Source organism: Polyodon spathula, chromosome 8 (genome assembly GCF_017654505.1).
Source record: "Polyodon spathula isolate WHYD16114869_AA chromosome 8, ASM1765450v1, whole genome shotgun sequence".
Classification (NCBI taxonomy): domain Eukaryota; kingdom Metazoa; phylum Chordata; class Actinopteri; order Acipenseriformes; family Polyodontidae; genus Polyodon; species Polyodon spathula.
The window spans coordinates 13,434,778-13,456,786 of NC_054541.1; the positions used below are offsets into that span (position 1 = coordinate 13,434,778).

Below are 22,009 nucleotides of genomic sequence, written 5' to 3' on the forward strand. Positions count from 1 at the left end.
CTTAACCCTGACCCTCACCTTGACCTTGACTCTGACCCTAACCCTAACTCTGACCCTCACCTTGACCCTGACTCTGACCCTGACCCCAACTCCAACCCAGTACAATAGAACATTAAAACATAATGAACAAACTAGAGGAGGCCACTTGGCACTTGTGCTGCCAGTGCCCTTCTTGACAGAAGCCCTGCAGCGAGGTTGCTGATCAGCTGGTGAATGGGCAGCACAGTGATAGTCACCAGGAATAAGAGGAAGCAACTCTCCAGCCCCTTCCTCCTTCTAATGTGTGTTTCCATGATGCACATTCAATAAGCCACTGCTGTGCTTTCCTTCTCCTAAATGACAGCAGGTTTTCAGCTGCACAATATATACAGTATGTATGACAGGAGAGCAATCCCTGTGGAATACCAAGTGGCGGAGACGGGCATCCTGTTACTGTAGCCATGGGGAGACCATTCGGAATCCAATACACCAGGCATACAGGCTGTCACCTTCCCTACAAATGAGAAATGAATGGCAATGGACAGTCTCAGCACAAGCCATCAGTAAATGGTACTTTTCTCAAATTGCTTCCTAGAGAAAGGCGAGCTGGTTTTGTGAGTAAGGTAGAGTGCTTGTACTGGCAGCTGAACTGCAGTGCACTGCATGAAGTGGGCCTGCTGTGTCAATGCCAGAGCAACAGATAGAAATACAAAGCCAGGGGCGACATTGTCAATCGTGGCAGCGTGGCTATCCCTGTAGCACCAAAAAACAAATTAGTGTTAGATAATGGCATGCAGTTAGCACAGCTTTTGCAATCTGATACTTTTTTAAAGGCTGCTGTGAATGAAATAGAATAGCTCGATTTAGTTCTAGGCTTGCCCTATTTTGATGGCGTCTGTCTTTTTGTTCATGAGATGGACAACAACTCCCTTTGCAAATACTGCAATGATCTGAACCCCTGAAAAGTCCCTTTAAAAGTGTGCACACTCTCAGTGATGCAGATCAACTGCAGGGCTGCTTCTTACCCATACACACACACACACACCCCATAGCAACACCGTCATTAAAATGTGGTTCCCGTGTGGAAATACGTTCGTTAACTTCCTGAGATCCTGGTGGTGTTTATTAATGAATCAGAAGACTCCAGAGGAGTCACACATGGATTAAGAGTTCAGCTGTTTCATTAAAGGAGTCTCACAGACAGGGTATAAGCTGACTTGCGCACTAGAGTGTGTCACTAGACATGTTGCCATGAAGAAATGAAACCCATTCAATCACTGCAATGTAGAACTACAGTACACACTCCTTAAACATTCTCCTGAAAGACTTTCCAGGGTACGCTCCCTGCAAAGCGTAGAAAGGCATAGCATTATTTCTGGCCAATGTCTTTCAGATGTGGTGCACGCCCCAGAAGTCAATGACTTGAGTAGAGTATTGTGACATCTGAAAGAGCATCAGCCAGTGTGCACAATGACCTTCATAATTACACGGTCAGCCACAGCTTTCCTGCACGCTGCCACCGTCTTGTTGACTGCACAGATCTGCCTATATTGGATATGCATTGGAACTGCTGTGTCTAAGATATACCCTTACAATGGAAATACTTTGCATTCTCATGTGTCCATCTCTCCTCAGACTAAGCAACCAACGCTGGTGCTACCATTGGGGAAACAATGGCTGAGACAGGCTTCATTAGATACACACCATTTATTCTTACTGCAGATGTGTTAGCTGTGTTGATGAATGGTTAATGCTGTTGCACTAAAAGACCACGATGGGGCTAACGTTGATAATCAGAAATTTCAGTAGGCAGGTGTTGCAGAAATTTCTCAGAATGAGATCCTGGAAAGGCTCAGAGTCGTGAGAACAATGCAGTACTGAAGGCTTGTGGAGTCACAAGTCACGACACATCAACCGATCTGACCAGACAATGTGGCTGATCAAACAGAAGTCATCTAAACCCTGGGTAATAATGAAGCAGTACAGCATGCAGGAGCGTGCACAGTCTTTTCAATAGTCAGAGCTTTAACCTCAGCAAGCTATGCATCGCTATCCTGCTCAAGATGCTGCTGAACCCTGCATGCATGCTTCTCATTACCTCTCTCAGTGCTCTTTGGTTTTTTGTACGATCGCCACATCTATGTCTCATATGGAGGAGACAGCTGGTATATCTCTGGAGCGTCTTACAGTGCAAAGACATGCCACAGTCCTTATCTTTTCACACATATGGCAGATCAAGTCGCATTAAGATCACTATATATTTTTAAAGCTCAATGCCGCAGCTCTGTACTTGTAATTGACGACTCTAGAATTACACTTGACTAATTTGTTTAAAGAAGTGAAGTAAACATTTAGTTTTTATTGTAGCTTGGTTAAGTCATCGTCATCTTGTGATTGGTGCAAAGATATTTCAGTCTAATTTACCAGCAGTTGACCATTTTCGAATGTTTTCTGGTAAAACTTTACATTGTGCCTCTAATTACGATGTCTTTACACAGTAGATACTTAGTAAATACATGTGTACTAACACAGCATTACAATGTGATTATGCATAGTTACAATGTACTTAATGTGTTCATCTTTTTGCATGATAGAATCATAATCCTAACCCTAAACCGAAACCATTTCTGATCCAGTTGTGGACTTATATATATTGTGCAAAACGATGTACACGTTAAGTACATTGTAGCAATGCAAAATAACATTATACACTGTTTAGATCATTAAAACAGTCCCATTATCTTCAATCCAGGAACCTATAGAAGATGCTGCACACTTGTAACTGGATGTGCACTGTTTAAATGCACCCGGCGAAGTGATGCACAAATAGAATGAATGCGGGATTTTGAATTGGGGGTTGAGCGAGGAAGCGCTTCTAGTCCCTCACTCGTTCAGAGGCTTGTTATAAGTGGGTCACAATCTGTGCAGCTCCACTCTTTGGGATGCAGATAATTCCATTGCAGGCTGTGAAGGCAGCGGGACGTTCTGATCGGCTCCAGGAGAACAATAAGGAATACATGAACTCACACCCCTCCATCTGGAGCAGCGCCATGGCCAAGGCAGCCCGACAACTCACACACAGCTCAGCGTAGGAACATTTTTCTTTTTATCAATCCTTTAAAATCACCACGGTCTCTGGTTGAACATAACACTGCACCCCAATGAAGTGCATCAGTAACATGCATACCCCATTGCCACAGCTGCAAATTGAAAAGGAGAGCTATCAGCGTAATTCAATAACAGCAGCAGCATGTCCAGCAGAGTAAGGAGCAGGAATGAGCAATGACACACAATCCCATATACTGTAGCAGCATGATTGGATGACTCTCAATAGCCTGCTAAATACTGTGAATACCAAGTTTCCTGATAACTGCACAAGCAGTTCTTTAGATAGATTGAAAAATGTTTGAAGCGTGATGTAAGTATGCATGGGCGTCAGTCACAGGGTGATAATAATAATTCACATTGTAGTCTGTAAATCTACAGTAGTTCAGGCATTGGTGATTAGGCTGCTTTAGTTTTGTGTACTTATTGAGAGCCATGAGCAATAGAATGCACTCCAGTGTTGAAGTTCTTAAAGAGTTCTGGATGGATGAGTATAACTTGAGCTGCTCTTTACCGGTGGGTGGAGTGGGAGTGAGGTGCGCTGATGAAACAACAAGACCTTGGAGATCTTGCATGGTTTTAATTATGCAGGGAAAGTTTAGGGACCCTTTAATTAAGCAGAATTTCAGGGCTTCTCGCTTCTGTTCCACAGATTTTTTAATTAGCTGCTGAATTTATTTGGCTGATCCCTTTTTCCGAGCCAGAACACACAGAGCATTGTCTGCACGATGGGGCTGCTCTAGTAACTCATAGATAATAAAAAAAGAAACCTTTCATTTGCAAACTCCTAAGTCTGCTAAGACCGGGCGCTCTTCAGAAGCAGCGCTGTAATAGGGGATTGTGTTGGACAAATTGTTCCTTTTTGTGCTGATAAATGCAGTTGTGGGCTGCGGTGTCTGCTTCACTCTACTTGACACTGTGGCCCTTGTTGTTTGTTCTCAAGCACAGTGATGTGAGCATTGACAGGCGCGGCACGGAGACTCACTCACACTGCCTCTCTCTGGGGTCTGGGAATCTGGCCCGGCAGCTCTACCCCTTGGAAGAGCCATTCTGTCCAGCTCTGTTCTAGTCAATTAACATCAGAGCTGGACATCTATTGTACTGTTCATGCAGGCACAGCTGCAGAATTAAACCCAGCTTTCACTGGAAACTTTCATGGGAACAGTGTCATTAAAGGATTTCTAATAAACAGTGAATAATGCATCTATGATTGTGTTATAAAGGATGTTATAAGCAATATTAGGTAATGACTACTACTGCTACCACAGTAACAAGCTCTTATTTATAACATGAGCTGATGCTTGGTACAGCACTGCTAATGCGTTATCCTAGATTCATGAGTTAGCCCAGTCCCTTTTCTCTTCACCTCTCGATATTCTGCAGTGTTGCTCTCTATAACATGCATTTCCAGAATGTTATGACTATGGATCTAATGTGCTTGCAGATGAACTCTGGGAGTGAACACATTGACTTGTCACATTGAGTGGCGCTGCTGTCATCACAAGGCTGCCAAAGCGAGTTTCTCCAGCAGTGCTGTCAGGAACAACAAGGGCTCATCGGGCCAGAAGCGTCTCACAGACTCCTGAAGCAGATACCTCTCTGAGCAACAAGAAAACATGCGCAATTATATCATTCTCTTCTTCTTTAATTGAGATCTTCAGAATGTCAGTATAAGGTTGTAGACCCCCTCCCACACACACACACGCACACAACCGCACACGCACATACACACGCACACACACACATACACACACGCATGCACAGATACACACACACTCACAATCACAGACACACGCAACACACGCACACGCACACACAAGTAGCTACTCAGGGGTCACCTGTCAAGTGCATGGGGTTTGTGGTTCAGAATTTTTAAAACAGTTCTTCAGTCTCTGGAAGTAGGTCAGTCTGATGTATTTATCACACAGAGAACACATGGGACTAAAGCAAGAAGGTGGCTCTGATTCCCAGATCCTCTTTTGAACACTGGGATTTGCATTCAGTTCCATGAAGCGGGTGCAGTCTTATTGATTCGGTCTGCTGTAGAAAATGGTTTGCAATTTTTTTTTTCCATCTGATTCTAGTACTTTTCAAAGGGATGTTTTCCTCCTATGCCAGGGTTCTCAAGGGTATTTCTTGCCTCCAGTAGCACAACAGAATTGCGCAGGGCGTGATTATCTTGTACATGCTTATTGGGGAGCACACTCAAGACATCTCTCCCATAGACCTCTCATCAGTAATATCATCTGGCACTGCTTATAGACATGTGCTTATCAGAAAGCAATCACAGCCGACACAGGGGGGGTCTGTTAGACAGGGCAGCGTGTGTGCCAAATTGATCTGTCATTTTGGTAATTCATGATGTATTATTGCTGTAATGCATTATGGCATTTTAGCTCATTATTATTATTATTAATTTTTTTGTACATTGAGATATTGTTCATGTTCCAGCTTAGAATAAGAGAGTTTAACAAAAAATATATATATATATATATATATATATATATATATATATATATATATATATATATATATATAATATATATATATATATACTTTTTTAAAAACCTAATGTCAAATAAATATATTGACTCAATAATACTCTGTGAACAGTGGAGTGGACGTACTGTATATTTAAGTTGACAGCAGATTTAAATCATGCCCTTTTTGAAAATGACACTCTTGTAATTGTATCCATGGATCCATATGCGTGTTGATAGCAGTGTGTCGAGTCTGCTTGAGGACAGCGATGAGTCAGTCTTCAGACGCTCTGGCAGGCAGGCAGTGTGCTCTGCAGTGGCTGGGAGACAGCAGTGTTCTTACTGTGAGAGGACTTCCTGGCGTGCTGCACACACACACAACGACAGGTGAAAAGACAGGAGAGAATGTATATCCTTACTGATGACAAACTGCAAACAATATTGGGAAGAAATGCAATGATGCACCTGAAAGACTGCTTTTTCTTGGTACATATTATATTATGACGCTGAAAGTTCCAATATATATATATACATACATTCATGTTATGTATCAGCAGCAGTGAGATATAAGGTGACCTTTTGTCTGCTGTTCTGCATTTCCAGGCATGCTTCGGTATTGAAATCAGATTGAAAGTGTTGAAGCATGTAATTCTTTACCAGTGTAATTGGGCTGTAGTATTCTGAAGTATACACAAGGTCTCCACTCTCCACAGCTCAGTGTGTCACACATCAGGGAGCACGGCTTGTAACTGGGATACTCAAGTGTTCAGCCAGCCTTGGAGAACACTGGCCTTGGACCTGTAAAAATAAATGGACCTTCATTACGGAATGGAGTGCAGGACTGTGGACTTTAATAATATGAGCTGCAGGGTCTGTACTGCTGTAGCACATACACACACACAGACACACACAGACACACACAGACACACACACACACACACACACACACACACACACACACACACACACAGACACACACACACACACACACACACACACACACACACACACACACACACACACACACACACACACACACACACACACACAGACACACACACACACACACACACACACACACACACACACACACACACACACACACACACACACACACACACACACACACACACACACACACACACACACACACACACACACACACACACACACACACACACACACACACACACACACACACACACACACACACACACACACACACACACACACACACACACACACACACACACACAGACACACACACACACACACACACACACACACACACATACACAGACACAGACACAGACACACACACAGACACACACACCAATGAATGGCTTGATACAAAGCAGGTTGAGACTTGATTGTTTGTGAGAAATCAATAAGGCATGCGGCCATTCAGTAGACCTAGCATGGACCAAGACTGTGTTACAAATGTGTTACCATTTGTGTTTCTTCTTCAATGTTTCCAAGAGTATTGACATTCGAGATTGTTTTGTCCTTCAATCAACCTGAAGTGCATGCAGCATGGTGCTGGCAGAGCGCTGTGTGCTAATCTTCTGGGCCTCTGTCTATGCTATTTTGTTTGATACACAGTGTTCTCGTCTTATTGCTTGGCTGAGAACCAGATCATGAAGAAAACCTACACAGCAGACCTTCCATCTGCGCTAAAAAGCAGCATGTAATGAGGAACATGCAGCAAGCGTTCCCTGGAGGTGCTCCCTCTCCAAACCACCCTCTGTCCTTAAAAAGCACACCCTCTCTCGTCTGAACCTGTAGAACCAGCTCCCTGAAAAGCAAAGTTACCACCTAGTCTTACAAAGCTGGATCTTGATTGCTACACACTTACTATTATTATTATTATTATTATTATTATTATTATTATTATTATTATTATTATTATTATTATTATTATTATTATTATTTATTATTATTATTATTATTATTTATAACACCCTTTATAACAGATGTTTAGATTGACTGTTTATAATAGATATGTATATCCTGTCATTATTATTAGTATTATTAATATTATTTATGACCTCCTGGATCACCTGCTTGTTACACAGTGTGTATTGTGCTTGGCAGAGTATTAGGAAACAATGGAGAAATTAGCCCACAGCAGACAGCCCATCTGTACAGTCATCAACTGTTGGATTGAGCGTCCAGAAGAAAAACTAAAACGCTATTATTTTTGTATATATGTAAAATGTTAAGGCCCAAGGTGATAACTGATAAACAGGCTAACCCGTAATCCATAATCCATAATCCATAACCCATAATCCATAATCCATAATCCATAACCCATAATCCATAATCTTGACTCAAACGATTTCTTTAATATCTGCTTTTTTGGAACGGGGTACCCAGCCATGGTGTTGATGCTGAATCACTTGGATCCTTTATGTTTTGAGATCAGCCAGCAGGAACCGGATGAGCGCATATAGAATGCTTCAAGTGCATTGTCTTTTATCACAATATTACAAGACCTGTTCAAAACATACCCTTCAAACTGCAGTGTAACCTTGTGCGTCTCCCGTCCTGGAATATCTATTTCATGCATTAAACACATTTCACGCGTTTCTAAAGCATTCATTTCTTAATGTGATTGCCAAGCCTTCACTCAAGCACGAAACCTGGAGGTGTTGAGATGATGTATACCTTGTGAAGCAGGAGAAGCTAGACCAGTATGAAAAAAAAGTGGCAGGAGATGTGGTTTCAAATGCCACTACAATAAAGTGAGGTAACTCGCTGGGTAACAGACTGAGTACCGTCCTGGATCATTAGCCTCCTGCTTGACAGATGCACTCCCTGTCACTGATATTCCCCTCCTGGCTGCAGACAGCAGACAATGCACAATTCAGAACTACATGCTGCTCTGTTAGATATGCGTTTGTAATGGTACAATGCCATGGAGAGAGACAGAGTGTGCTATTCTCTTCTCAAGTGGCTCGTGTTATGCTGTGGGAAGCTTCAGCATTCAATTGTAATAAATACGGCACAGCCCTGTCTCTTTAAATATACACGATTATAAAACGAGTCAATGCAGATGCTTAGTTTTTTTTGATGTAGTGGATATAGGCTCAGCCCACTGCTACCACCCCTGTGCTGACTCGGGCGGGGCGAAGACGAACCCACACTGTTCTCCAAAGCGTGTGGGTCAGCCCCCCGCTTCTTTACACAGTGCGGATTCACCATGCAGCCACCCAGAACCACAGCGTCGGAGCGCAACAAGAAACAGACTGGACTCAAACCAGCGACGTTCAGACTACAGGGCGCATCCTGCACTCCACGCCGAGTGCCTTTACTGGAGCCCGAAGCGTTTTTTTTGTTTGTTTGTTTTTTAAGTACAACATCGAGTCCAACGCTCGCCTCCTACTTCCATGTACTGAAGTGTAGTTTAACAAATCCGCGTCTATTTTCACAATCTAAATAGCGGCTGGTCTTAATACAGACACTCTTAAAAAGAAAAATTATATTTGTTGTATTGATAAGGGAGGATTAATAGAGATTTATTAAACAGTGTAATTAAGATCTGCCTCATCTTAGATCATTATAATTGAAGCAATTAGATTTTTTGCTGCAAGGCACCTCTACACGTTAGCAGTAATCTTTGCTGTTTTTGCTGCAGTGCGTTTGCAACATTCAAAAAATAATACTCTCGTGTTGCATGCCGGAGTGATTCGCTGCAGAGCTGGGCTTTTCTTCAATTTCGTTTTGAAGTTCTATTGAAATGTAAATCAAGAAAAAACAAGCTAATGCAGGCGTGGATTAACTGCTGTATCTCGCCAAAAGCAATATGATTTTTCAAAATTGAATGCAAATCCTCCGTGGATTGGGAGAAAGGGGGAGAGGTGGGTGAGCGCTTCTCGTTGTTAAATTTCACGTGACAAATCCCATCTTTAACTGCGGTCGACTTTGCATTCATTAAAATGTTATCATTTTATGGAATTCAAAAGTCAATTTCATATCCCTGTTGTCTTTTTTTTTTTTTTTTTACTTCAGTAAAGGTCACCTGGTTGAAGTATGATGAAGCGGCAGCACTCTGGATTAGGAACACAAAGCCTTTCTAAACAGAAATCGGCAAGGATGAATCATCCCTTTGCGCTGCTCGATCACTTTCTCCCTTCTTTTTCTTCTTTAATTCTCCCAATATCTAGCTTCATATGAAGCATATAAATCATTTACAACACTTGCGTTTTTCAACAATGCTGCCACAGGAGCATTTACACACAGAGAAGGGCGTTTAAAACGACACCCCCGCACGCACTGGAGCCAGGCGAGGGAAACCAGTTACAGCGCGTGCTTTCAATTAGTGCTCCCGTTCAGCCGCTGTTTGAAATGTGGCGCAGTCAGCCAGGGGGGTCCTCTCTAGTGATCTGTGGATAAGAGCCTAGTGTAGCAAAGTGCAAAGGCATGGGAAAGCATGCACAAGAACAGTATGGGAAAGCACTGTGCAGTTTACACGAAGGAGGTTTTTCTATTGTAAATGCATAGTATAAACTTAGGAAAGTCTGTCACAATCATTGCTAACCTTTCACAAGGCATGATGAGTTAATAGAGCACTCTCTGGTTCACTGGCTTGTAATACATTTTATCTATGCAGCAAGTACCCTTGCGGGTCCCCTAATGAAGTACAAAGACACAGAACGGCTCTTGTCAATGGACATCACTGCATAGAATGATCTTCATCAACGTTTCTCTTTCGGTTGATTTTTTGAAAGAATTCCTATAAGGGATAGCTGCATCATAATTCAAATGCGACCCCAGTCTCTGTTCCAATGTTTCATTAACTCCCCATGCTAGGAACCTGCAAGTCACTACAGCAGAACAGTAAGAGACGAAGCTGGAACCCCATAGCGCTATGCAGCACAGGTGATGACAGTGACAGTATATGATATGGTTAACGCTGCTGGTTTAGGGTTCGTATCCCGCGCTTTGAGACAGCTGTCCTAGACATGCTTATCAGTTATTATATTGATTACATAACTTTTCAAGGAATGCAAGCGGTGCTAACATGAACATAACAGATTGCAGCTGAAACCGTTCACTGGAAGCGGCTGCTGCTGTCCATCTGTCTGAGAGATAATCTCCCAATTCAAGGCAATTTGTATTAACACTCTGTGTGGGCAATTGCTGCTGACAATAATTTCAAACTGGGGAGAAAATCAAGTTAAAAGAATTCGGAATGCTAAATAAAAAAAAAAAAAAGCAAACTATTTTAATAATTAGCTACACTGTTTCAGATTCCGCCTGGCAGAAATAACTAGGTATGCTGATGTTGTTGTTATAAATACAGTGTGTGTGTGTGTGTGTGTGTGTGTGTGTGTGTGTGTGTGTGTGTGTGTGTGTGTGTGTGTGTGTGTGTGTATATATATATATGCATATACACACACACACACACACACCGTTTTTAAAGGGTAAGGAATGTTCGCATTACATTTCTGCATTATGGTCAGTGCTTCAATTTGACATTCAGCAGATGCTCATTCCTAACTGTTCCTTCTGACTGTGTGCCTGTGTTTTGTTTGTCTTTTCCAGATTGCAGGGATGAGTGAATCAATAGAGGGTAGAGAGTAGGGGGAATCAATAGAGGGTAGACGATAGAGCGTAGAAGGGAGCTGGGAGCTGGGAGCTGGGAGCTGAGAGCTGGGAGCTGGGAGCTGGGAGCTGGGAGCTGGGAGCTGGGAGCTGGGAGCTGGGAGCTGGGAGCTCAGGGTTGGGAGCTGGGAGCTCAGGGCTGGGAGTTGGGGGCAGGGAGCTGGGAGCTGGGGGCAGGGAGCAGGGAGCTGGGGGCAGTGAGCTGGGAGCTGGGGCAGGAAGCTGGGTGCTGGTCGCTGAGAGCAGGGAGCTGGGAGCTGAGACCTGGGAGCTCGGGGCAGGGAGCTGAGAGCTGGGAGCAGGGAGCTGGGAGTTGGGGGCTGAGAGCTGAGAGCAGGGAGCTGGGTGCTGGAAGCTGAGAGCTGGAAGCTGGGAGCTCGGGGCTGGGAGCTGGGAGCTCGGGACTAGGAGCTGGGGGCAGGGATCTGGGAGATGGGGGCAGGGAGCTTGGTGCTGGGAGCTGAGAGCAGGGAGCTAGGAGCTGAGACCTGGGGGCTGGGAGCTGGGTGCCAAGAGCTGGGAGCTCATGGCTGGGAGCTGGAAGCTGAGAGCTCGGGCAGGGAGCTGGGAGCTGGGAGCTGAGACCTGGGGGCTGGGAGCTGGGAGCTGGGAGCTGGGAGCTGGGAGCTGGGAGCTGGGAGCTAGGAGCTGAGAGCTGGGAGCTAGAGGCTGGGAGCTTGGAGCAGGGAGTTGGGGGTTGAGAGCAGGGAGTTGGGGGCTGGGAGCTGGGGGCAGGGAGCTGAGAGCTGGGAGCAGGGAGCTGGGAGTTGGGGGCTGAGAGCAGGGAGCTGGGTGCTGGAAGCTGAGAGCTGGAAGCTGGGAGCTCAGGGCTGGGAGCTGGGAGCTTGGGACTGGGAGCTGGGGGCAGGGAGCTGGGAGCTGGGGGCTGGGAGCTGGGGGCTGGGAGCTGGGAGCAGGGAGCTGGGGGCAGGGAGCTGAGAGCTGGGAGCTGAGACCTGGGGGCTGGGAGCTGGGAGCTCGGGGCTGGGAGCTGGAAGCTGAGAGCTTGGGGCAGGGAGCTGAGAGCTGGGAGCTGAGACCTGGGGGCTGGGAGCTGGGAGCTGGGAGCTGGAGGCTGGGAGCTGGAAGCTGGGAGCTGAAAGCTGGGAGTAGGGAGTTGGGAGCAGAGAGTTGGGGCTGGGAGATAGGAGCTAGGAGCTGGGGGTAGGAAGCTGGGAGCTTGGAGCAGGGAGTTGGGGGCTGAGAGCAGGGAGTTGGGGGCTGAGAGCTGGGAGTTGGGGGCTGGGGGCTGGGAGCTGGGAGCTGACACATAGGGGCTGGGAGCTGGGGGTGTGTGGGTGGGATAATCTTATTATACTGCTTATGCTGTTTTTTCCGGGCTGAGGTAGTATGTAGGCGGTGAGTGAGACACTATCATAGCCTTCGGTTATTAGATCTATGGCTAATTAATTAGATATTCACATTTGAGAAGGCCACTTGTCATTTATAATTCCATTATTGTTATCCATCTAGTTATTCCACTTCTAAAAAGTGAGCTCTTGTTTTTGTACACAGTGTGTCTACTTTATTGCTTCACTTCTCTAGCATAGCTTTGATCTTGATGTCTTTCTAAAGTGTGGACATCTGCACATGGTCACTGACATTATACTGGAAACGTGTTGAAAAGCTATGCTGTATCAGCTGCTCCAGTGTGGGCTCTCTTTACTATAAAGCCATCTCTAGCAAGGCAAGGCTGCACTTCCTGATCCCTCAGAAATCCTGACCACCTTTCAACTCTGTTTGCCCAGGTAAGAAAGTTGCATTTTGTAATGTAAATTACACAGGTTTATAAATACTCACATTACATAGGTTAAGGTGTGTGTGAGTTTGGTTTGGTTTTTATTTAATTCACAATGGCCCTTGGTGACATACATACATGAATAATTGAAATGATTTTAGTCAGAAGTTAATATAGCAAACAGAGTAATGACAATATGTATTAAAGATAGCATGTGCTGGGCATCGTCAGTTACATGTCGTTAGTGTAGTTTTCTATAAAACTCTCCTCTCTGTTAGAGCTCCAAAGCACACACTTAATAACCATTCATCTTAAGTGTGATTCATCTTTAATCAGAAAGCAGACAGTCTATGAAATGTGTGGTGGGTGGGTGGGGAGGTGCTGGCATTCTAATTGGGAGATTTTGTAATTCTGCAGCAGAATGACTCCTTGGAGTATAACACTTCTTACACAGCGCAGGCTTCCAAAAATAACCTTCCCTATAATCTGCACAGAAAGGAAACAAGCACAGTGCCGTTTCCCATGCACATTCCCGCTTCTTCTGCTGTCCTCTTTGTTTCTCATTGAGACCCTGCCGTACCCTGCCCTCCCCACAGTAACCACCCTACCCTACCCACCCCCATGGTACCATCCCCACCCCTCCCCACCTTAACCACCCTGCCCTCCCCACCCCACTGTAACCACCAAACCTCCCCTCCCCTCCCCAGTAAATGCAGTAAATACTGAAGAGGTTGAGATTATGATTGGGTCCCTATTAATCTAGCCAGAATCTTTGTCTTTAAATGGGGCAAGGGTCAGTTTTAATAGAAGCTGCAAGGCTGTACTGTATAATAAGACATTAGCCTTACCCAGTAAGCCGGTAAACTTCCCCATGACAATCAGCCTGTGTATTTTTAATGGGAGATGGATAGTGAGACTCAGCGACCTACAGCAGCACAAAGAAAGGCTGAAATGTATATTTGTTGATTTTGGAGGCCAGGGAAGCAGTATTACTTTGAGCTGACAAGCACGTGGCCTTTGTGAACCCACGATGAGAACAAACAGGAGGCGTGTTTTAATATTTTATATTGCAGTCTCTGGGAGTGAATTATTCAGCGACGCGCGCGCACACACAGCGCTTCTATAGATAACGCAGAGTCTCTGAAGAATCGCAGCGCGCGAGACTGAACCAGCGGACCTGTCTAATCCGGCCAAGCAGCTGGCGTTCTAAAGCTGTAATTAAACCTATAAATAATGATCTTCGTCTGGGGCTCTTTGAAGGGTATAATAACCCTGCTGTTTTAATGAGTTTCATCTTTACAGTGCACGCTTTTTATTTTGTTCTTAGTTTTATTTCAGAAAATAGAAAGCATTTTTTCGAGTGGTCTCTATCTAGACCCACACTAAGCTGACATTGTTTTGGTGTCCTAGTGGACCTGAGGGCTCATTTTTCTCAAATTAGTATAGAACTCATGGCATTGGGGAAAAAAAAACTCCATGTTACTCTGACTCTCATTGGCTAACAGGGCTGACCAATCCTCTGTGTGTCGTTTCTGATGCATGAGAAGTCTTCTAGAACCATAATAAATCATAGATGTTTCTCACAGTAAATCTGAACAGCAATTCTGCAATCTTCTGATTCTTTTACCAACCTGGTTTGCCATGCTTTTATCATTTTTTTAATTTGCTTTACCATACCTCTGTGCTTTACATTGCTTGCCTGTGATTTACCATGCTTTCACTATGTTTTATATGCTGTGTGCCTCTGAGCTCCCAGCCTGTCTCTGTGGAGCTTCTCTCACTTGCTCATCCTGTGAAGGGGGAGAGAGAGAGAGAGAGAGAGAGAGAGAGAGAGAGAGAGAGAGAGAGAGAGAGGGAAAGGGAGAGAGAGAGAGAGAGAGAGAGAGATCGAGAGATTGAGAGTTTGAGTTTTAAAATCCCTTTATTATATCCAAAATAATAACAAAAAATACATCTAGCCACAAAGCAACAATTTCAAAACAATAGCAACACTATCACGGTCCATTCAGATCACTTTTAAAGTTTTTTTGTTTTTTTGGGGTTTTTCTTTTTACCTTTGTAGGAACACAATGTGCTCCCCCTCCTCACTTACATCGCACACCCAATCTCCAACGCACCAACGCTCTTTAAAACTCTCCAAGTCCTGCACCATTTGATAATAATGAAAATCAATCTTAATCCTGGAGACCATCAGGATTCTAAAAATGCTTACAGCATTATTTACAGATTTTAAAATGGCCAATTTTGCCTGACCCAGTACAAAGTTGACCAGTGTGCACTTGTTTCTTTGTTCAAAACTATATTTAATGTTAAAAACAAAGAGCTGTTTTGTAAAAACAACTCCCAAGGAAACCAGCAGGTTTTCTAAAAAAACTTAAAAAAGGCTGCAGCTGGGGGCAGTCTGAAAACAGGTGGAAAACTGTCTCCACTGATCACTGACCCCCGGCTCCACACGGTTCAAGTACCGGTTTGTGGCTATAATTCCGTGCAGCACTCTCCACTGCAGGTCTTCAGAGTGCTTGGGCAGGGGTAGTTTATATAAAACTCTCCAGACAGGGGATTCATCGTCAGGAACACTGAGGTGAGCTCTCCACTTAGTGTCTCCCAGATCCTTCAGCTGATTATAATAAAGCTTTTTAATATACATTTCATACAGCTGGTTTTTCTCTGCCATATGGAAAGCCACCTCTGTCACTTTCTTCAACAGCAGTATTTTGCCAGGTGATTCCTCCTCCTCTGGCACTGAGGGGGAGACTAGCACTGTGGGGAGCAGGGGCTCCTGCTCTGAAACCAAGCGCTCTGATAAAAGACTAGTCAAAAATTGGGACATAGCTGGAATAAAAGAGACCTGTAAATCACTCAGGATCTTTTTTACAAACCGCACTGATTTGATCTGTAGTGATATAGCTAACTCCCTACTGGCTTTCCATTTAAACACACTAAAATCAAGCAGTTGGCCAAGCTTAGTAAAAAACCTGCTTTATAAAACACTGAAGACATATGTACAGAATTAAAACTTTCACATTTAAAAATGGGATTAAAAAACAGAGGCTTTTCAAAAACCCATTTAGTGCACAGCGACTCTTCTGATCTAGTGTTTTTTAAAATCCTGCATGCGTTAAGCAGGTTTTTATAAAAACTAACCAGTCCGCTATCATTGAGCTGTTCAGGGGGTATTAAAAACTGGTGCTTGTCGAGCCCCAACTCTCCCGCTCTGTGCAGGAGTGAGTGAGCCAGGTGAGCTCAGCTCTGGGGCATAGAGCAGCTTCTGGGCAGCCTGTAGCCTGAACACTGCCACCCTGCTGGGGATATCAATCAGCCCCTGCCCCCTTTCCTCACGGGGGAGGGACAGGACAGCCGGACACAACCAGTGATGCCCACTCCAGAAAAATTGGACCAGACATTTCTGAATCTCATTTAACAGACCCAGGGGAGGGTCCAGACACACCAGCCTAGCTCTGCAGCCTCCCTTTCACTTTATCCAGGAATCCCTCCCAGTTCTGTTGCACAAACACTTCTTTCCCAAAAAACACTCCCAATATCTTAACCCCAGTGTTTTCCCAGGTCAGCGCTGGGGGCAGTGATGGGGCAGTTATTCCCTCTCAGCTACCAGACAGAAAAGCTGCACTTTTTGCCCAATTGACCTGAGCTAAAGTGGCCTTTTCATAATTCTTAATGCAGGATTCCAGCACAGTGACATCCCTGTCATTAGTAATGAAAACATTAAGGTCATAAGCATACGCAGGTAGCCTGATGGGGGCGCTGTTAGGTGCAGCTGGCACAGCCAGCCTGGTTAGCTTCTTCCTCAGCTGATGCAGGGAAGGCTCTATACAGAGGGAGTAGAGCAGCCCTGAGAGAGAGCAGCCCTGCCGTATCCCCCTCTGCACAGGGAAAAGGACACTCAGATCATTGTTTACTTTCACCAGGCTAAAAACATTCTTATAGAGGAGTCTAATATTAGAAATAAAAACAGGGCCAAAACCCAATGCCTTTAGTGTATGAAACAAATACTCATGGTCAACTCTGTGAAAAGCTTTTTCCTGCTCAATTGAAATTAAACCAACATCAATATTAAAAAGTTTGGACACATTAAAAAGGTCTCTTATTAAAAACTGATTATCAAAAATGTATCCGTCTGGTAGACAATAGGATTGATCCTGATGCACCACTGATCCTATTTGTGTCTGCAACCGATTTGCCAGTACCTTGGAAAAGATTTTGTAGTTTGAGCACAACAATGAGACAGGGCGCCAGTTCTTAAGGTTACAGAGGTCTCCTTTCTTGGGTAGCAGCTTGATTAATGCCCTGCGGCAGCTCAAAGGCAGTTCTCCATCCTGGTTGCATTCCTGAAGGACCTTATAAAAATCCTGTCCGATACAGTCCCAGAATCATTTATAAAATTCAGCTTGCAACCCGTCGATCCCGGGTGCTTTCTCGTTGGAGAGCTGCATTACAGCGACAGTGAGCTCCTGGAAGGTCAGCGAGGTGTCCAGACTGTGCCACTCCTCCTCACTCAGACTGAGGAGCCCCTGATGCAGTCGCTCCATCTCTCCCAGGTCACAGTTCTCAGCCTTAAAGAGACCACTGTAAAAATCCACTGACACATGTCTGAGCTGTGCAGGGCTGGAGACCTCTCTCCTGCAGGGCAGCCTCAGACAGCTCATCTGCTTGCACTCCACTGTCTTCCTCTCCAGGCTGAAGAAGAAGGCTGTAGGAGCATCCATGTCTTTAAGCTCAGTGAAATGGGGTCTGAGCAGGGAGCCCTTCGCCTTCTCCTCCAGCAAGCTGCCCAGATGCTGCCATCTCTCCTGCAGGTCAAAAGTGGCCAGCTCTCTAACAGATCGGGGATTGGGCTCCCCGTGGTTTCTATCATTGTTAAAATCCATAGTGCAGTTAAAATCTCCTCCCAGTATGAGGACATGACCAGTGGCACATTGTCCCAACATCTGACTCAACTTTTTAAAAGCGAGAGAGAGAGAGAGAGAGAGAGAGAGAGAGAGAGAGAGAGAGAGAGAGAGAGAGAGAGGAGAGCGCGAGACAGAGAGAGAGAGAGAGACAGGCAGAGAGAGAGAGGAAAGAGCGAGAGAGCGAGAGAGCGAGAGAGAGAGAAAGAGAGAGAGAAGGAGAGGGAGAGAGAGAGTTCCCTGCAGAGCTCATCCACACCCTCAGCATGGCAGGAGAAAGTGAAGGAACATTTAGCCCCGTTCATGGTGTGCCAGGCCTTCAGAATGAAATACAAATACACCCTTTGTTTCCTTTGTTGACATTTTGGGCGATTGGTTGTTCATTGCAAAAGCCTAACTGAGCCGAGGTGTAGAGGATGTGTAGCAGGGCTATTGGAATGAGCTGTGTCCTCCTGTTATAGCTATGGATGTGATGTATGCCTTGGACATCTCTAGATTTTATTTTTAAAAAATAACAATCCGTTATGCGCTCTGACTTCATCAGAATCAGTCAAGAAGTGGCAGCATGATATGCCATGCAGTGAATGGGAGCCTTTGTAACGTTTTTTAGCCAATATGTCATCAAAGGACTAACAGAAATGAAGCAAACCTGTCCCAATACAGGACACTTTTCAGAGTGTCTCCACATGGACATGGGCTGGCTGTGAATGATGCTATATTGTAATGCTCAGATTGTATTAAATTCTGTATATGGAGCTGCCCTCCCCCCTCTTGTGTAGTTTTGTATGGCACATTATAAAACTTGGAGGACTGGAAGAGAATCTCAGACAACTAATCCTGGACACATACATCAAAAAAGACCCTTGTCATTAACAAGGAATGGAACGCACAATTAAATATCGACGAAGCGAGAGTGGCTGTTGATCTGCAGCTTTCCCAAGCGCTGTTAGAATTGATTTATGCAGCTAAGCCTGCGCTCGTTTTAGATCTAGAACCCCTCAGCTCCCTGCAGTAACCACCCTCCCCTCCCCTCCCCAAATCAACCACCCTCCCCTCCCCTCCCCTCCCCACCCCACCCCACCCTACACTCCCCTCCCCTCCGTAACCACCCCCCCCCCTCCCCACCCCCATCCTACCCTCTCCTCCCCACCGTAACCACCCTCCCCCTCACCTCCCCTACACACCCCACCCTACACTCCCCTCCCCTCTGAACCACCCTCCCCTCCCCACCCCATCCTACCCTCTCCTCCCCACCGTAACCACCATCCCCTCCCCTCCACAAAGGGGCCACCCTCCCCTCCCCTACCCACCCCACCCTAAACTCCCCTCCCCTCCGTAACCACCCTCCCCTCCCCACCCCCCCCCCATCCTCCTCCCTCCCTCTCCCCCCGGACCGTACTCCACTCTCCCCTCCCCTGGGACTGTAACCACCCTCCCTACCCACCCCACCCTACAATCCCCCTCCCCTCCGTAACCTCCCCTCCCCTCCCCACCCTACACTCCCCTCCCCTCCCCTCCGTAACCCACCCTCCCCTCCCCACCCCATCCTACCCTCCCCTCCCCTACCCACCCCACCCTACACGCTCCCCACCCCATCCTCCCCTCTCTCCTCCCACCGTAACCACCCTCCCCTCCCCTCCCCTGCCCACCCCAGGGACACTCCCCCTCCCCTCCGTAAACCACCCTCCCCACCCCACCCTACACTCCCCTCCCCTCCCCTCCGTAACCACCCTCCCCCTACCCACCGTCCCCCCTCCCCTCCCCTACCCACCCCCACCATACACTCCCCTCCCCTTTAACCACCCTCCCCAACCCAACCCCCACCCTACTCTCCCCTCAGTTATTTGGTTAACTTGACTATTTCTTTTTAAATGATGTTCTGAGCTCTTAATCTGCTCAAAAGTTCTGGGATTGTCAAACACTATTGATCTTGATTATGCAAATACAATAATGAAACAAGATACAAATATTGATTTTAACAAAACGATTTTTCAGAGTAATATCTCATTATATTGCCGTTTGGCTAATAAGGGCAAAGCCTTCCATTTTTTACTTCAAAATTAATGCGGTAAGTATTTTGTAGTCGGATTCCAAAGCCAGGGTTAACTACCGAGCAGTGCAAGTCAGCTAGTCTCGTAAGAGCTGTGTGCTTCGTAGTTTTATAACAATAACATGCGGTTTTTCATTAAAAATAAACAGTAAAACAATGCTTTATAACGAACATATTTGAACTGACAATGAAGCCTCCAGTCTTCATGTTTATGGGACAGCCATGCCCTCTGGTGGTTAAAAATGATACTTAAACACGCGAAGAGGACCAGCATTGCAATCAGCGCGCCTGTTTAAACACGCTCCGGGGGGAAAGTAGTTATCAACACCAGCACGAAGTCACATAACGCAGAGGCAGAGAGCAGTGCGGCTCCTGTTGAACTGAGTGCAGCCTTCATTACACGTGTAGACTAACGCACTCGCTATTAATGAACGTGCAGGCTGTGCCCGTCTCGTTCTGTGTCCTGCCGTTTCAAAGAGAAGCAGATTACACTCAGCACAAGGACAGCTGAATGCCAAATACGTGTCTCCGAACTGAAATGCACAGAGAACAGAAACAGAAACCTCTGAGGGACTCCCTGCCAAGCGCTGGGAGTTCAACCCCAAAATTAAGAACTTTGCAATCAAAAGGAGGCTGTAATAAAGTGATTGTAGAAAACGCATTGAGAGGAGTGGCTAGCACACTAAAATAATAAATACAGCAAGCTAGTTAAATCATGCAACTTGACACAAAAATGATCCTGAAAGCAGCAGCAAGTGAAATGCGTCTCTGCATGTTTACTTCCAATCAATGCAAACCTTTATTTGCTGAAAATCTGTTGCGTTGCATCTTCTTCCCACATTCATATGCATGGAATTCAGAGTGCTCTGGCAAACAAGCTGGTTCATTCTGTGTGATCCAGTACTGTGAATGTACTGACACAACAGCAGTGTGACTCACTGTCCCGTCCCGTCCTGTCCCGTACGGTCCCGTCCCGTCCCTCTGCAAAAGAACAGGAACAATAACAATGCGTTCTGGAAGAAGTAACCCTTTCACTACCCATTGACTCGTGTTCACTTCACAAGAGCTCGGAAAGTGTTGGAGAAACAGAAGAGGGAGGGTCGATTATCACGCCAGGAGAGCGAGGCTCGCTGCACGCTCACTCTCACGTTTCTGCAGATTCGACGGCACTAGGGGTGCACTGATGCTCCTGCTGGTACCCCTAATCACCTTTAAGAAGTATTTCTGGGCAGGGATTAGACAGTGCCATTCATCAATGTGTTGATTGCAAAGCAAGAAAAGCTGTCCTTCACTCACCTTTACAGCTGAGGAGCACTCAATTGCAATAAAGTTCCACACAGTGTTTTAAAAGCCGATTGGAAGAGTTTTCCTCTCAGCCGGGCGCTGACACTGTTGCTGCTGCACTGCTGTTGTGGTTTTGAACTCAACATGTTAATGAATGGATTCGTGTAATACCTGCTGATTAATACGTCTCAAAGGCATGAGCATCAGCACACCCCTAACAAAGTACCCTGCAGGGGATATTTGAAAACCTGCTTTTGTATAATGTGTCGCCTTCTTGACCAGGTCTCCCTTCAAAAAGAGATACTAATCTCAAGAGCACTTCACTGGTTAAATAAACGTTACATATTCTTTACTTGCACTGTACTGTATGTATTGCAATATTTTGTATAATAGCTGTTTCACAAAATGATCATTAAAAACATCCTTTGGTGTGACCTGAATAATTTTCCAAGTCATGAAAACATCTGGAATTGCAGATCGTGCGTTTCTAAGGGAAGCCGGACTGATCTCAAAGGCTGAATTGGAGACAGCTAGAGAGTTGAACTGGGTCTGTAACAGGGCATCCAGTTTGAGGGCTTTATCAGACAGCCTGTGAAAGGGACGCCCCTTAAACAAACACGCTGCTGCAGCCTGGCAATTCATCATGCTGACCCCTTTCTTTGGGAAGAGATTTTTATTTCCTTAAAGATTTATGGCTGTGGGGAGCCTCTCTAATAAATCATTCTATGGATTTTCCCAGAACTAGTGTATCACTCTTCTTAAAGACGAATGCAGCGAGCGAGATTAAATATCTGATCTGGGCATCCTGTTGTTGACTAGTGATCGACCCGGACTACTCAGAGATACCTGTATTATATTTAGT

At 45.4% G+C, this 22,009-nt stretch overlaps 1 long non-coding RNA gene across 1 annotated transcript; it reads right to left on the reverse strand.

Annotated features, from left to right (window-relative positions):
- Positions 1-5,708: 5,708 nt before the first annotated feature.
- LOC121319463 lies at positions 5,709-20,838 on the reverse strand. The gene is made up of 4 exons (XR_005950705.1): positions 20,661-20,838; positions 14,620-14,699; positions 6,222-6,362; positions 5,709-5,929 (listed from the first exon to the last, which is right to left on the reverse strand). It is a non-coding gene; the product is annotated as an uncharacterized LOC121319463 (long non-coding RNA).
- Positions 20,839-22,009: the final 1,171 nt, after the last annotated feature.